The sequence below is a fragment of the Pseudopodoces humilis genome, chromosome 4 (genome assembly GCF_049639895.1).
Source record: "Pseudopodoces humilis isolate 2021_Gansu_Grassland_sample_001 chromosome 4, ASM4963989v1, whole genome shotgun sequence".
Taxonomy (NCBI): domain Eukaryota; kingdom Metazoa; phylum Chordata; class Aves; order Passeriformes; family Paridae; genus Pseudopodoces; species Pseudopodoces humilis.
In genome coordinates, this window is record NC_142203.1 from 2207841 (window position 1) to 2225349 (window position 17509).

The 17509-nt window shown below is 36.3% G+C and overlaps 1 long non-coding RNA gene across 1 annotated transcript; it reads left to right on the forward strand.

Moving 5' to 3' along the window:
• Window positions 1-1113: 1113 nt before the first annotated feature.
• On the forward strand, window positions 1114-3519 carry LOC148184393 (uncharacterized). Its single transcript, XR_015772364.1, has 3 exons — window positions 1114-1222; window positions 2448-2515; window positions 3266-3519. It is a non-coding gene; the product is annotated as an uncharacterized LOC148184393 (long non-coding RNA).
• Window positions 3520-17509: the final 13990 nt, after the last annotated feature.

The window sequence follows — 17509 nt, forward strand, 5'->3', positions numbered from 1 at the left end:
CAATAGACCAAAAGCATCCCAAAACGCTCGTCTTCCCTCTAACATTTGCACAGCCTCCTACTCCAAATCATCACTCTGAGCCCAGAAGAAACGTGCAGCACTCCAGCTCTTGAAGATGGGAAGCAACATTCTGTTTTCGCTGCTAATTTTTTACAAAGATAGGCTTATGCATATATCTGTCACTAAGTGTAAAAGAAAGCAGCTGAGAGGAAAAATGGTTCTCAATTTTGTCAGTGCATTAGTGTGATTTTTAAAATCAGTTCTTGTGTACTGCCACAGCCTGAAGCAGCTTTCAAGCACATTTTTCAGCTTTGTCCAGTCAGGGTCAACCCATCACAGCTCTACAGATAAGTATAACCTAGGTTAAAAATGGAAAAGTTCAAAACAAACAAAACCCTTATTTTATTTTATTTTTTTCTTCTTGTTCAGTCATAGAGAGGAAGGTGTTTGGTTTTTTTTTTTTTTTTTTAAATATAGCTCTACTTATATACAATCATATTCCAGGGATAATGTTACTATTTTCTTGAAGGTCATGAAAAGGTGTTTTGTAATCCCCTCTGCAAGGAGTTACCTTCTTCAATTTGTAAGGTCTGGGGTGCTGCCACTGCCTCAAATATTGCCTCAAATTGTGTAAAATAAAATGAAGCATCAGGCCAACAGGAAAATTGTTTCTTGGGAAAAAAAAAAAAAAAAACTCCGTGGTAATTTCTAAGTCTGGATTTATGACAAAAAAAAAGTCCCTTCAGTCCACTTGAGAAGACTTTTTCCAGTAACATGGGATTGAATCATCATAGCAACCGGTTCTGAATCCTGTGGCCTGTTGAGAGATGGTTTCTGCTCTCCACGCTGATGAACAAGTGTTTATTTTATTATTTTCACAGGTCTCCACAATGACTCCAGTGAATTAAACCCAGAATTTTACTATGCTATCAGAAACTGCAGCATGGAAAGGACTGCAGTCTTGCAGGGCCATGCTTTGCTGCTTGCATGAAAAGCCTTCCCAAGTGCTTCCAGGTGGTTTTATTGCTCCATCTCACACTCCTGCCTGTTCATTCACCTTGATTAGCAGCACAGGTTAAATTAATTTTTCTTGTTCTTCATTCACAGAATGCTCTTGTTCACTGCTGAATTCAGTGATTTTTGGTTTTCCTCTCAGATCGCTTGTTTTCACCAATAGTCTGAAGATTTTGTGTATTCTGACAGAAATATTTGCACTTACCAGGTAATAACATCTAAAAATCATGTACCTATGCATGGAGATCTATGTCTTCTGTTTTCTTGTTTTAGCAAACCTTGATTTGTTTTCAAAGGAAATATTATTACAAATACATATTTAGATTTTAAAGCTAATTTTTTTTAATTCCACTGCTAAAACCAAAAATATACTTAAAATACTGTGATTTCTTCACTTAATGACTTTTGGAAAAAAGGGCTTGAAAGTAATTTAATTTTTAATCATTTATCATTGCAAAGTTGTAATTTTACTTCTAGTAAGTAAGTCAGGCTTAAAAAGAAATAGAGACCTAAACTTTAAAGTTATGTATCTGAACCATCAATAACTGTCATTTCACATATAAATCTATTTAAAGGCTAAGAATACATGACAATTCCATGTTGGTATAAGATTAAAATGCTATGTTATCAAGTCTCAGTTCCACAGGTATTCCTCACACTGCAGTAAGCTGTGTGAAGAATTATATTGACTGAAACACAATTAAAAAAAAATTTAACAGGAAGCAGCTTCAGAAAAGAAATGTTTCAGTCAGTCATTTGGTAAAACAAAATTTTTTTTTTGGTAAAAGAAAAATTTTACTTTTTCTTTTAATGAGTTGCTGCTTCTGTTTTTTTCTCTTTAATTCATTACAGCTGTGATGGGGAAATGATGGGCAAACAGGTAGAAATATGTAGGTCATAGCTCAGATAACCTTACTTTTGACCTACAGTTTTTCACAGTGTTTTGGAAATTTTTGAGTCGAAACTCAAGAAACATTTAAATAAAAATAAAATTTCTGTATCTTTAACTTGGCGTATTCCCTTTGGCTATTAATGCAGCAGCATATTTTAAGGCAACTGTGAAAATTTTGCAGGCCAGAATTATGCATGATGGCAAATTTTCTTTATATCACAACAATACTTACTCATTTGAGTGGATTACAGCCAATTACATCTGATGTGTTAAAGAGTAATGGCATGGTTGTTGGTTTTTTTTTTTTTCTTAAATTATAAGTAGAGTTTCATTAACTTCAGCTGAATTCAACCACATCCTTTGTGAAGCCTACATTTTGGCAGTCTAAATTGTTCTGAGTCTTATTTACCTTATCAAACCAGTCAGGTATTAAACCCACGTCAACGAAACATTGTTCTTTGGAATATTCCTTTCCAATTAGGAGAATCCCTCATCCTTAACAAATGAATTTCTTATCTGTATTGCTTTCATGTTATCACAGCTCAGTGCCAGAAGAGGACAATAATATTTAATGAGAAGTCGCATGAGACAAGGAAATAAAATAATGTGGTAAGCAGTGCCAGTTTATCAGCTGCTGTGTACAGACATGTAGCTCTCCTGAAGTTGAGCTGAGCTGGAGTTTTTCTGAGCTGAATTATAGTAATAGTAATTTACATCAGTCAAAACTACAGGCTTTGGATTTTTTTCATTGGCTGGTTGCTTTGGTGTGTTGGATTTTTTTTTTTTTTTTTTTAGTTTGTTTTAGTTTGGTATATTTGGGTTTTTTTCATTTTGTAGTCTTTCAATCTTATTACAATAATAATTTTTGATCCATTCTGGATTTTTTAAAATGTTGTTTATGGAATTGAAGATTTTTTTTTTCCTTAAGAGTAAATTCTTCCTCTACTAGCTGATTGCTATTTCTACATTAATTTGAAGAAAATTAAGAGTTTTATAAGCAACATTAAAATCTCTCTGGAGGTTAAAACATAGTGCTGACCTAAAAAGAGCAATCTTTAATTTGTATCCCATTTTTGTATAGTAATAGTATTTGGACAATTGAATTTCTAAGTTTACAACAAGCTTTAAAAATAAAGTAAAAATGTACTATAGGAAAAAGTAAATTAACATCCACAAAAAACATGGTAAAATGTCTGTGTGAAGAGACTAAAGATAGTCAGTGAGATGTTTGGATTTAGAAATAATGTCTATCTGCCTCTCCATTGTACAGAAAATAAAAGCCTTTAAATAATGATTGTGATTAGGTCTGGAAAAGCTGTAACTTCCTACATTTGATGGTAGAATTTCTTGTCATTTCAGGTATTAAAGCATTTCAGGGAAGTTGGATTGACGTGCAAGACAGATTTCCTTGGAAAGGACAAAAATTCAAAATCCAGTGGAAATTGAGGCCCCAGCTGGCCCCATTTACCTGCAGAATATTTTGTCATGTAGGACTTTATTCTGCATGTATGCTCATATTTTGTGTACAAAGATAGGGGAAGCTTTTTGCATCTTCTAATTGGAGAAATGGGTGGGACATTAAAAAATTAAAAATAACAATAAAATTTATTAAAATATTAGAGCACTTTCTTTGCATGAAACCTAGAATGACAACAATGATAGCAAAAGTTAGCATACCTTAATGTCTTGAATGACATTGTGATATCAAGTACTTTTTTTTAAACCTACAAAAACATAGGTTGGAAATAAAATACAATTTTATGAAAAAGAGCATGACTAATTAAATAAGAATTTTTTCCAAGGATGAAGTGACATCTCGTAATCTTTAAATCAGGAATAGATGTCTTCCTGACTGAAAAAATCTGCACAACTCAAATTATTTGCTGGGGTTGATGGGTTTATTCTTCCAATCACAGAATTACTGCTGCTAGAAGAGATTTCTCCAGATGTTGAGGTCAACTTCCCTGTTAAAAAATGGTCAGCTAGAGCACACTGTCCATGACTCTGGTCTCCAAGAATGGAGAGTCTCCAAACTATCCAAACTTCTATGTTTTAACATCCTCAAAGTAAATTTCTTACACTTAAGTAGAAATTCTTGTCCTTCCATTTGTGCCCACTGCCTCTTGTCCCTGATACCATTGATTCTGTCTGCTTTTTTTTACCTAATCACACCATTAGGTATTTCATTCATTGAAAGATTTTATTATGATATAAATCAAGGCAAAGTTTAGGGCTGCTATTTATCGGGAATTCTGAAAATAATTTGATTCCAAGCGAAATCAAGTGGGAAAATAACAAAATCCTCTTGTGAATGGAATTTTTGATGTCTAACTGTGAGCATTGTGCCAAAAAATGTTGTCATATGGTAAATACAAATTTATATGCAGGGAATGCCTAGAATTGAGGCCAAAATGATGTAAAACTACATCTTGATTTTCTATCCAAGTTATTGTTTCTTTCTTCTGTATATAGGAGATTAATGAATTTTGCATTTAGTCACTGTCAGAGTTCTTAGGGGCAATTTTGAAAAGTGGATAACGAAACAAGTATATTTTTGTTCTGAAGTTGAGCTTCACATAAGCTGAAAAGAACCCAAATATCATGGAATCCTGTAATCACAGATTCATGTTATCATTCACAAATTCCCAGAATGATTTGTTTTGGAAGGGACCTTAAAGATCCCCCAGTGCCATCCCTGGATGGGGACACTTTTGACTTTCCCAGGTTGCTCCAAGCCCCATCTCACTTGGCCTTGGACACTTCCAGGGATGGGTAATACAGGAATTATCTTCTTTGAACATTCAGAAGAGCAGCAGACATTTTATGCAAACTCCGAGCACAAATCCTAGAACAACTGCACATATAATAATTTTGATAAGAAAACTTAAAGGTTATTTTTTCGGCTAATGAGGATTGTTACTAAATTATCACAGACTCATGAATTAGTGTCCCTTGCACTGATTCAAGGTCCAGACTGAAAGGCTGAGGACAGTTATGAGATACCCAAATCCAGGAAAGAAAAAGTACCTTTTAGTGAAAATATGCATTATCACCACTAAAAATGGAAGGACTTTTTATGTTTCTTGTCACGACCTGAGTCTTTTTAGAGCCACTTCCTCCTGTGACATTGTTTCTCTTCATATGAGCATGGGCACATTCCCTTTACCTTCAACTGATTCACTGCACTTCATTTTCCATAACCAATTTCAAGTCATACACAGACCCTAAAGTAATAATCTGAAATGCCTTTATCAATTCTTGTTCTGTTTATTCAGACTGCAAGATTAGGTTTGAGTTGAGACCCAGAGTTGTGGTGCAAATGGCATTTTGGAAAGCTCCAGACCTTTCAGAACTGTGTGAATGAAAATGCCCATTTTGTTATTAGGAAAAAGACTGAAGCAAAGCTGTGCCACTTCAGATGGTATCTGGGGATTATTATCAAGTTATTTTAAAGCCTGTTTTAATAACCACAATGTGTCATGATACAAGTCTTTTATGCTTTTTTATCACCTGAAAGTGCATATGTAAATAGGTTTGAGGGTTTTTTGTTTGGTTTTTTTTTGGTTTTTTTTTCAGACAGCAAAACTTAATTCTAAGCTGCATTTAGTGTCCTGTATTCTAGGTGGCAACATTCTGATCAAAAAACAAAACATCTGTTGTAGCTACTTACATAGCTTCTATAAATGAGAGCCAAAATAACGATTTTATATATCAGCACTGAAACAAAAAACATACAAGAACTGCAGTTATGGAAAAAATAAAGGTGTTGCACTTTGGTTTTAGAGTTCCAGCTCTCCAAAAGCACCTATAAGAAGGTCATTCCATGTAATTTAGAGGACTGAAATTGAAGAGGAGAGAGTTCACCTGATTTGGTGGGAAACCAAAGTCCACAGTTACCCATATCACTGCACAGACCTAACACACTGCATACCACAGAAAAATCTGCAGTCAGAACACTGCGATAAATGAAGGTTTCATTCCATTACAGTAAAACATTTTCACTGTACTGTTCTGAAAGATTACACTCTTAGTTTCCTTTTCGCAGCGTGAGGGGAAAATAGTCACCTCAAGAAAGAATGAGGTTATGCAGTAGGAAGTAGCAGTGGAAGGTCAGGATACTTCCTCCTCCTCCTCCTCCAGTGTGTGTAATTTATGCATCAGGTGATGGCAGAGATGAAGCTTTATACACACAAGATCCACCCGTAAGACACGAGTTTTAAATATCTGCCTGTGCACAAAGGATCTGGTTATCACCTCCCTCCTGCATGCTGAAGAGAGATGTAGGGAGGTGAAAGGATGTGCTGGCAGAGCTGATGAATCGTGCCAGCTTTGCAGGGCTGCTGCTCAGACAGGGGAAGTGTGGGGCAGGCTGATGGATCTGCTCACTCACCCACCTAATTCATCTCTAACACGAGCAGGGGAAGCTGAAGTAAGACCACTCGCAACAAGATTCCTGGAGGTGCACCATGAAATATGTCCTAATGGCCTCGGTCCTCTGCTGATGCTCTGCACCTCACAGAAGTCAAGGGAGAGGCATTGATCATCATCAGTTCTTGTTCTGCGCTGTATTTCATTGTTGGGGTTGCGGTTGGGGTGAATAAAAGCTTCTGCTGACCATGAGCCAGATAAAGGGAGAGTGCTGGCACAGGATTTGGGGAGCCTTCCTGAGCTCCCTGATCCTCTGTCTGATCCACAGCCTGTGATACTGACCAAACTGATCGATAATCAGGTCCTATGGGGAATTTCAGGTTAAAGGTTTAGCAGTTTTTCCTCCACAAAATACAGGGGAGTTAGATGCTTCAAAGCAGATATCATAAAAACCAGGCTGCAACATAGAACTGCCCTAGACGGTAAAAAAAATAAAAAAATTACGGAGAGAATGAATAATTTGAAACCCCAGTTGCCTCCAAATTTTGAGTTATTCTTCCTGATTGAGATGGGAGAGCTTGAAAGTTTTCTTAAGTATTCATTTATTTTAGAACAGAGGAGAAGGTCCTCCCCGTTCCCAAACATCAGCAAAAAACAACCAGCGTCTTTCTTGTTTCCTTTTCTACGTGAAATGTTCAAACCCCTCATCCCCTAGATGATATCCAACAACTCAGATGCTGATCCACGTTAGAGGGATGGGAAGTACTGAGATAAAGGACAGGACTTTGTGTCAGATTGCCAAGGGAGGTGTGGTGGAAGGCAGCCTGAGCTGGCTTTCCTTGGCCTCACGGAGCTGAGTGCTCCTCCCAGAGCTACCAAATATGAGAGGTGCTCAGGGGGTGTGACAAGGAAATCAGAGAAGCCTGTGTGGAAGTGGCTGCTTTCTGAACTCAGATGCCTCAAGAACAGCTTATAATGTAGTCTTTCTGATTGAAATTTTTGCTAAGCCTCTTTTTTTTTCCTTTTTATTTTTTTTTTTTTTTTTTTTTTTTAATGAATAACATGCTTTCAGAGAGTTCATTTTTTCCATTCCATAATTCTGATAAGTGAATGCCAATTGGAGAGTTTGCTGTCCCTTCCAATAATTTAGAAGTTTTCTTCAGGAGAGGGGAAATTTCTGCAACTTGATAACTTGAGATGAACAATTTTGTGTAAGGGTTGAAGGGCATGATTACCTCTGAACTAAAAGTCCTAATGGGTGAAAGTGATGAAATAAAACATCATTCTGCTCTTTACCTCCCAGTGTCCAACATTTTGGGTAAGGTCAGCTCTACAGATTCCTGCAGAGAACAGGGTCTGCAGCCTTTTTTCCATCTGGCATTTATAAGGTATCAATCAATAGACAACCCTGCTGGAGCAGGAGAGACTGGAGATTCAAAGTATTTTTCTGGGAAAATACCTTTTCTTTCCTTTCAAATCATTAATCCTCACACTATGGGACTCTAAAAAAAATAGAATTTGATTTTATCTTTTCTTTTTTTTTTTTTCCCTAAGAGTTTTCAAGCTCTCCCAGTGCAGCGAAGAATTCAAAATTTGAAATTTGAAAAATCTTACTCATGTTAACTGGAATTGAATGTTAGAATCTAGAAGTTGTCTAGCCCAACCCCAAATGTCAGTAAATCTCTCATAAAGAAGTAAAGGGTTTATTTCTATATAAGTCACTTGCTGATATGAAAAATCCAGCAAGAACCCTATATTTGCCAAACATTTAGGGCAACTTCTAGTCCTAAAATAAGCTTGTTGCTTACAGAACTCAACATGAGTATTATTTTTCAGTTTTAAACTCCAGTTATAGAAATTCACTTTGGTAGGAGGAATATTTTCACTTGGTAGTGCCTGCCTGATGCTGGAATGAAGACTGACCCTCTGGTCAACTAGTAATTTTGTTAAAATTAAAAATTAAAAGAAGAAAACCCAAAAAAACAACAAAAAAAGAGCAATGACAACCAAAAGCAGAGGCAGACCTATTTTCAGCACACACATCTGGGGAATTTCAGCAAATTTGCTGAAACACATATTCAGTTATACATATCTGTTAAAAGAGACATTTTGATAGACTTCACTTTTTTTTTTTCAGTGTTATCCATGCATTTATCTAATTTTGATTTCACAAAAGTGTTCACTCTGCACTTGTCAGAGCAGAAGAAGGTACAGCCCATTTCCCCTCCTTCCCTTTCTTTTCTGCAGCACTAATAAAAGCAATAACCATAAATGTGAAGGGGAATTATTGGCTGGAGAAAGACCAGCTTCTCATCTCTGTCCCCTGATATTTGTGTGAGGCTAGAAAGCTAAATTAATATATTTTTGTTCCTGGTAGAAGGCATGAGAAAACAAAACAAAAAAAAAAAAAAAACAACAGAGAAGTATTGAAATATCAGTTAGGTTTTAAATATAGGTAGAATATATCCAGATAAAGATGATGATTCACATTATACACGAATGAGTTTAGTAATGTAATACAAACCTTAAAGTTTTGGGTCAAAACTCTTTGAGGCAGAATTGTGAGAGAGTTTCTACTTGGGGATGTATGAACCCAATTCTAATTCCCCAAGTTTTGATCTAATAACCTCAATGATAGAATGAAGCCAGTTATGCCTTATGAGAAATTTAAACTTCTAAGACATTTACAAACCACTTGGGTAATTACTTGTTGAAGCAGAGAAGATGAGTAAAAGAGCTGTTACTACAAGAATTGCAGACTATAGAGGGAACTGAAGTAGGGCAGGCAACTGGGTGTGTTGAAAAGAGAGCATGTCTGAGGACATCACAAAAAAATTTCACAAAAACCTTAACTGCAAAGGGCATAATTTTCCTTTTTAATTTAGAGTCTGGCACACAAGCTGGAGTTTTTATAACTAAACTGTGTAGTGGCAAAAAATTGGGAGGGATTATCCATACAGGAAGGATTGCAAAATTAAACAGGCAGAGTTTAGTGATTTTGGGACAGGGGAAATAAAATGGGATGGTATTTAGTAATAGGAAGTAAAACGACTGTATTTATCACGTACTTGGATGTCAAAAAAGAGGTGTTTTCCTGCAGACTGAAGAAGTATTAGGAGCAATAAAACAAAAAAGCATGTGATTTTAGCTGACCCCAAAGTGCAAAAACTACTAACAAACGTTTCAAGTTGTTTTCTTCAGTGACAGTGGCACTGCTCGGAAAAACGCTAAAACTTTAACCATTATGATCATATTTGCTTGAATTATTCATTTGAATAATTTAGTCCTGTGAAATACAGTGCTTTTATCTTATATCTGCCATCAACTATATTTCACTGACTTCCAAAATGAGTATTTTTTTTTTCTAAAAATATATTACTTGTAAAGCATCTTTTGTTTTATATGACACGTAGTAGGATGACTATGAAAAGGCCAGGTTACATCCTGAGCACATTTCTTTTTGCACAAAGTCTCTGGAAGCACAAATAACAATCACAGGAGATCTCTGAAAAAAAAAATAAAAAAGAAAAAGCAAAAAACAAACAAACAAACAAAAAGGCCAAAAAAAAAAAAAACAACAAAAAAACCCCAACACAATGCACAAACAAACAAAAAAACCCTACCCAGGAACCTGATCAAAGCTCCAAATCTTTTTCAGGTGACAAATACTGCCTACTCAGAAACAAGCTGCCTGCTCTAAGTACAATATGCCTGCTTTTACTTCAGGTAGAGGTATGGATACCTAATACACCTACAGGTAATGCAATTGAATGTAATTTTAAGCTACTAATGAGTCAGCAACTAAAAAGATAATTTTGCTGGCTAATATACTGACTTTATGCACTATGTGTATAAAATGTAATGTTTAAAGCAAGTTGCTTGATAAACAGCCCTCAGCTTATAACTATACTTAAAAAAAATTGGAAAAGCGACTTTTACTTTGCAAAACACAGTACATTCATTGTGAGTTTATTAAAATCAAACGGTATATTTCCGACTCGTAATTAAAACATTCTTTGCAGTGTTATCGTACAGAGTGGGTTTTTTTCCTCCATTACCATAAATTATAGTGCAATAAAACAAGGATTAAAATGCCCACAGTTCCCTTTACAAAGTAGCATTACAATTATTCTCTATTACATCGCTAAACAAGTGTCAAAATCTTAAATTTATATGTTTACTAAGGTACATGAAGGAAACAAAGGTGAGGTGGGTGGGCCATGACAAGCTAAGGATGTCTTTTGTGCAAATCCCAAGGCCTAAATGTTAGTAGGTGCTTCTCTGCTCAGCTTGCTCAAGTCTTCTGTAGAATTGGGCTAGAAATTAATATTTAAATCAGGCCTAGAATGCACAAAAGATGCAAGTTGGTCTCAACCCCAGTCTGGATATTATTAGCCATGTGATGATGGCAACAAATGGTGCTGAATTTGAGGCCAGCACAAACTTTGAAAAGAGCAGTATTTCAGCTCAAACAGAAGCTGCAATGTGCTCTGGATACCTTGGGCCATGCTGGAATATCTAAAGAGTAGGAAGTGTGCCTAAAAAGCAGTGAATATGTAAAATTAATGCCTTTAGAATTCTCCTGTCTAAAATTTAGAGCCACTCTGGGAAGAGAAGCTATAAACCCAGATATGCATCATATTTCGCGCTTCCTGTTTGGAATGTGAATGTGTTCTGACTTCTTTATTTGTTTAATGATTAGGAAAACGAGGCCCAAATTTACCTGGCATGTACAAAAGGCTAAACAAGACTTAGAGTTTTTGGAGACAGTGCAGTACCTTCTATACTGAAACAAGCATAAAAATTGGCAAATCACACTTTAGTGAATATGGAAAAAAAAAAACTAAAACCACAAAACCCGAAAACTGTGTGTTGGTGGGAAGGCTGAAGGAGACCCACAATAAATTCTGGCACCACTGCTACTGGAAATATCTCAAGAGTAAAGAAGTCTGAGTCACATTAAGTGGAGCTCCCACACATTTGCTTAGACACAGCATCCAGCAGTGTGGTTTATTAACAATAATAAACACAGTTCAGCCAACGGAATAACAAAGATATCTGCTTGATCGGGCAGCGGGAGAAAAACAATGCAGAGGAAATGCAGAGCATTTGTGTACCCATGTAATGGTTACATGTATCAGTTAGCAATAAAACACATCAGTTTTAATATATGTGTGTAGATATGTGTTTCTGGGGCTATCAATACATGCTTACATTCAGCCCCAGTGGTGCTTGTTGCTATAGTTTGAGCCCATCATACATATTAATGAATTTAGCCTCAAAATGCCCTCAGGAAGCAGAGAATTCTTATAATAAGAATATATAATTCATATAAATAGAAGAAATGTAATACTTTGCAGTGTGAAGTAAAGAGCAGGAAAGAATAATGCCACAAAAAATCAGTAGAGGCAACCAAAAAGAAGAATTCCCTGAGAGGTTAGGATTAAAACCAGAAATCTTTAAAGTGAAATAATTGTACTTTAGAAGGCAGCAGACCTCTGAAGAAAGTAGGAAGGGCAATTTTTGACTGTAGGGAATCATTGCTATGTTTAATATACTGTGCACAAACATTTGCAATTCAGGACTGCCCAGTGTACACAGCCTCGGTATATTTTCTTGCAAGCATGTCGTAAGTTTTGAGTGTTGGTAGGAAACACACGAGTAAATATTTGTAATAATTTCAATCTCATTTATTGGCTCTTTCACTGCACAAAGTTGCTGTAAATCTGGCAGCTGAGAGGCTCCTGTTTTCCTTCTTGCTCCTGCACCCTTCCAAAACCTGGACAGTTTACTTAGAAGTCCAATTCTTTTGGCACTTAATTTAAAAAATAAATGAAACCCCCAAAACAATATGACCTTGAGAAGTTTTAGCGATACCTCAAAATATCTGAATTGTCTCAAAATTTAATTTCTTTTATAGGCTTGGGTATTTCTTCAATCATTTGGTAGTCAAACTTCTGTTTGATTTATGCCTTTTGTGAGGCATTTCTGGTCCCTGCACCCATTTACACTAAAAATAACATGGAAGACACTTCTAATGATATATTCTTCAGCCCGGTGGTCTGTCTAAAAGAACTTGCTAAAAAAACCCAAATTTTTCCATGCTTCTTACAATTCAATCCTTAAATTTTCAGAGGCCATCATCAAGGGTGACATATAAACCTGTAGGTTTATATCCTGTATCCATATATTTTAAGGATTTATGGAGACACGCTAGCATAGATGTTGTGTTTATATTTCTAAAAACACAGTAACTCTTCAGTTATCTTCTTGGTGTCTTTATAGTAATTTTACTTCTGTTCATTCCCCAGCATAGAAAGTAGATTTTCACATTTCTTATTGTGTCATCGTTGTCAAAATCAGCAGTAAAAGCAGCTCTAATGCTATTTTCCTAGAAGTTAATGTTTAAAGCTTGAATCAGGTTCAGATTGAACCTGTTTCATGCTGTGACTCTTTCAAATGACTTGCTTCTGGTCTCTTGCAATTTCACTGTGCCATATGTTTTTGTTTTTTGAGGTTTTTTTGTTTTGTTTTTGTTGTTGTTTTGGGGGGTTGGGGTTTCTTTGGGTTTTTGCTTTTGTTTTTTTGTTTAGTTTTGGTTATTCATTTGTTTTTTTGCTTGAGTTTTTTGCTTTGTTTATTTTTTTGCTTTGTTGGGTTTTGTTTTGTTTTGTTGGCTTTTATTGTTTGGTTTGGTTTGGGGATTGGTTGTTTTGGGGTTTTGGTTTGGTTTTTTCATTTGGGCTTTTTTGGGGCTTGTTTTTATTTGGTTATTTTTGTTTCTTTGTTGGTTTGGGTTTTGTTTGGGGTTTTGGGTAGGTTTTTTGCTTGGTTTTGTTTCAGTTTTTTGATTTTTATTAGTAGCCTACAAAATTGCACAATTAAATCCCTAATGAAATTCCTACTAGGGTCCACGTTGTCTAAAGCAGTGGACCCACTAATTTCTTGCTCCTACTGATGTTTCCTGCTTGGGAAAAAAATGAGCATCTAAATCCCGCCACGAAGCTGGGAGAGGCTGAGCCGTGCACCGCTGGGAAACGCTCTGGAGGCTCCACGGTCACCCATGGTGAGGCCAGGTGATGGTGGGACAGGTTAAAAGTGACAGGTGGGACAGGTTAAATGTAGAATCATGGAGTCAAAAGGACCCACAAGGTCCATCTGGTGCAGCCCCTGACCCTGCACAGACACCCCAAAACCCCACCCTGGCCATCCCTGAAGTGGTGTCCAAACGCCCCTGGAGCTCCGGCAGCCTCAGGGCTGTGCCCGTTCCCTGGGGAGCCTGGGCAGTGCCAGCACCCTCGGGGGGAAGAACCTTTCCCTAAATCCACCCCAAATCCCTGCCCCAGCTCCAGCCATTTCCTGGGATTCTGTCCCTGTCACAGGGAGTAGAAGCTGGAGCTGCCCCTCTCATGAGGAGATGCAGAATGGATACATGAAAGCATTTGTGGCATTTAAGCATCTTGAGGGAAAAAAAGCCTTCAAATTCCTACAGGCAAACAAAACACTCCCACGTGTACATGGGAATATATCCTCTCTGACATGTAATCATGGTAATTTCTAATTGTATCACTTGAAAAATACCATGATCTGCACTTCCTGTGCAATTTCAAATGAAGCTATATATTAATTTGTAGCACACCTTACGCTGTCCGACTTGAGTCTAAATCAGTCAGACATTGACATTTATCTAGGAAAAAACTCTCTGTGGGCCAAATTTCTGGGGGGCTGGCATTCACCTTGTCACTCATCATATACTAAAAGTAAAAGGATGAAAACTTCATACCTTGTGAAAAAGAGTTTGGAGAGAAAAACTGGAAAGGCAGAGGTAGTTGTTATTCCAGAGCACTGAGCATCAAGACTATACTTCCTGACATATAATTTACCATAATTTGCAAGTCTTTTGTATTTCCTACCCGGTCTTATTTACGGGTATGCTGAGCAGGAATTTAATTTATTTCCAGCAAACTTTTTTTTATTTTTTTATTTTTTTTTTATTTCATAGCAGTGAAATATTAATTCCTGAATCTTGTTCTAACAATTTTGGGGTGGGGGAATAGGGGAGGAATATATTCATCAAGGGAGGCAGCAAGCAGTGTTCAACTACTTGCATAAATAAACATAATGGTATTTTTTTTACATATAGATATAGATATAAATATAGATATAAATATAGTTATAAATAATATAAATAATATAAATACAAATACAAATACAAATATAAATATAAGTATAAATATAAATACAAATATACACATATATCTATGAAGACTGGAAATACTGGGACAATATTCTGATGTGTGAAAATACATTCATCTAATTTTTTATTAAAGATAATTACTGTAGGGTAGTGCTGAACACTGTGGCACCACTGAATCACAGAATGGTTTGGGTTTGAAGTGACCTTAAAAATCAGCCAATTCCAACCCCTGCAGTGGGCAGGGACAGCTTCCACGAGACCACCAGGTATTCCTAACAGTCCATAAGTCAGCCAATTTAAAAGTAGCTGAGCTACTGCCATGCTGCCATACCCTCAAAGGCATTTTTTAAGTTCTCTTGTGCACCAGGTTCTTTGAACTTACATTTAAAGACTGTTTCTGTAGTGGGAAGGACTTTTTAATAGACCTGACTAGTTCAAGGGACAAGGGCAGGCACACAAGGCTTTTGAGGCAGAGAAGTGGTGGCAGCCCCCTGGCAGACCCACCTCCTCATCCTGGGAAAATTATTTTATATATAGTATATATATATATATACACATGCAAAATAACAAATGTTGTATTAAAATAAAACAAATACAGTAGGTTAAAAAAAAGCCCATAAAATTATATAAACTAATATAAAGGTATGAAAAGATATAAACAAATATGCCAGTAAATCTGTAGATTAAAAGACTGTTAATTATGGAGGTAGAGTGACCACTTGGAGGAAAAATCCTCATTCAACATCCTGCACCTCGTCCAACAGAATTCTGTATTAACAAAAGGGCCCTCTTCCCCTTGAAGCCATGCTGACCTTGCCCTCCTTCAACAGGAAGCTTTCAGCCAGCCTTCCCTGACACTTTGCTTTTTCATCTTGCTCATATTTGGTAAAATCCTAATTGATTTTTACTCCCTTGGGTAAAAAAAGAGTCGTGACCTGTTGAACCGTGCCTAACTCACAGAAAGAGCAGGGTGGAATAACTCAGACCACCTGGGTATTTCTTTTCTCAAATGGCATTTTATGGTGTGAAACACCCCTAGTTACCTTTAATGAAATTTTCTCTGTAAAGTGCCTTTATTTGAGGGGATTTAAAAGTAAACAATAATCCCAGCAATTAGCACTCAGCTGTAAAAACTACAAGGAAAGACTGTGGGATGTTGAGGGGCATCCTCGGGGGTCAGGGCTGGGATATTGAGCAGGAATTATTCCCTGGGAGGGTGGGGAGAGGCTGGGATGGAATTCCCAGAGCAGCTGGGGCTGCCCATGGGGTGGAATAAGATGATATTTACCAATCCAAACCTTCTGTAATAAAAGTAATGTATCATCACAAAAATGTTGTATTTTTGCTACTCCCTTCTACATCAGCTGTGCAATCACCTCCTTGGAAAAAACCTCTGAAAATGAGGCTTACATGTGAGATGTGTGAGAGACTACCCAAAGGTAAAGATTTCTTTGTTCTTGTTCAGGAGCATTTTAAGAGAAATTTTGTATGTGTGTGCTCTCTCTCTCTCTAAATATAGAAATTAATTCTTTATCTTAAATTACATAATTATCAGAAAAGGTTGTTGTTCTTAAGATGAAACCATGGAGAGCTGATGAAAATAAGGGAAGTGTATTTAAAAAACATTCTGGAATTATTCTCTTATCTCAGTAATATATCTGGAGACTCATGTAAAAGTGGTAATTTGGATCCAGAAGAATGGTATCTCTAATTTTACATCTCTTTGAGGAAATCAGATTAGTTCTTAAAAGTAGTGAATATTTATAATTCTAATATTGAATGTCTATGTTTTAGAAAATTTCTCTGGTTTTGTGTTTATTTTACACTCATATATGTGTAAATACCCATACATAAATTCAAATACATTGACATATTTAAATATCTGCATATACCTATGAAAACCCTTCTTTTTATTAAAATACTTCTTCTCTACACAATTAATATGGATTCAACAAGTTAGTAAATAGTGTTAATTAAAAAGAAAAAGATTTTTTTTTTGAGACTAAGTTTGAGATTTAAGAGCTTTGGGACACCATTTGCTAAACTGTCTCTATGACAAGGTGCTCAATTTGCAATAATCATTCTAATAGCATATTAATGTTAATAAATATTAATAAATATTAATAAATATTAATAAATATCGATATTTACGTTCTGCTAAATTTTTTTTGTGCCAATGCTTGCAACAGGTAGAAAACTTAGTCACAGATATTTAAAGACTGTGCATGTGACCCTGTGCTCTTGCTCTTCCTTGTGAGAGGCTTATGAGACTTGTGAGAAAAAAAAAAGGGAAAATAATTTTTTCATGTTCTGAGGAACTTATTCTTGATGATAACACCCTTCTTTTTCTTTATAACCAGCCAGTCAGTCCTGAGCCATGAGCAACAGGATTCAGGCCTGTGCTTTACCTAAGGGAAAAAAGGTCAAAAAAAGGCATGTGAAAGCAGCTGGAAATAAAATTCCTCCCTTTTTTTGTTATATGTGCCTTATATACCATATTTCCACTAAATATATTCAGAGAAAATCCATTTTCAGACCCCCAACGAAGATATTTAACCTCATGATGGCTTCTTTCCTTTAATGCTGCAATGATCCTGATCCAGGGCTGTATTTTCCCTGTCCAGGGGAAATTTTGTTTGCCGTCTCTACCTTTTCCTTGAAGAAAAGTGGAAGAGCTGGAAATGCCCCCACTGGATTGAATTCTGAGCAAAGGGTGTGAACTGGGCGTAGATAAATTCCACTGTAAATAAATGGAATAAATTCCATAAATTCCACACAATTGAAACAGGTTGTGGATGTAAATTTGAGGATGTCTGTAACATGGAATTGAGTTTGTATAAAGGGTTATGGGAGTAAATAAAACACCAGTAAGTCATAAAAGAAAATCACATTTGCTAATGCAGGGCTTCTAGTACGTTTCCGATCTTGCTTCCCTACATTTAGGAACAATAAGCTAACCTCATAAACACATTTCTAAAATATTGTTTAGTCTTGTTTGAAGAAAATGAGCTCCATCTCAGTCAGACACAACAGAACTA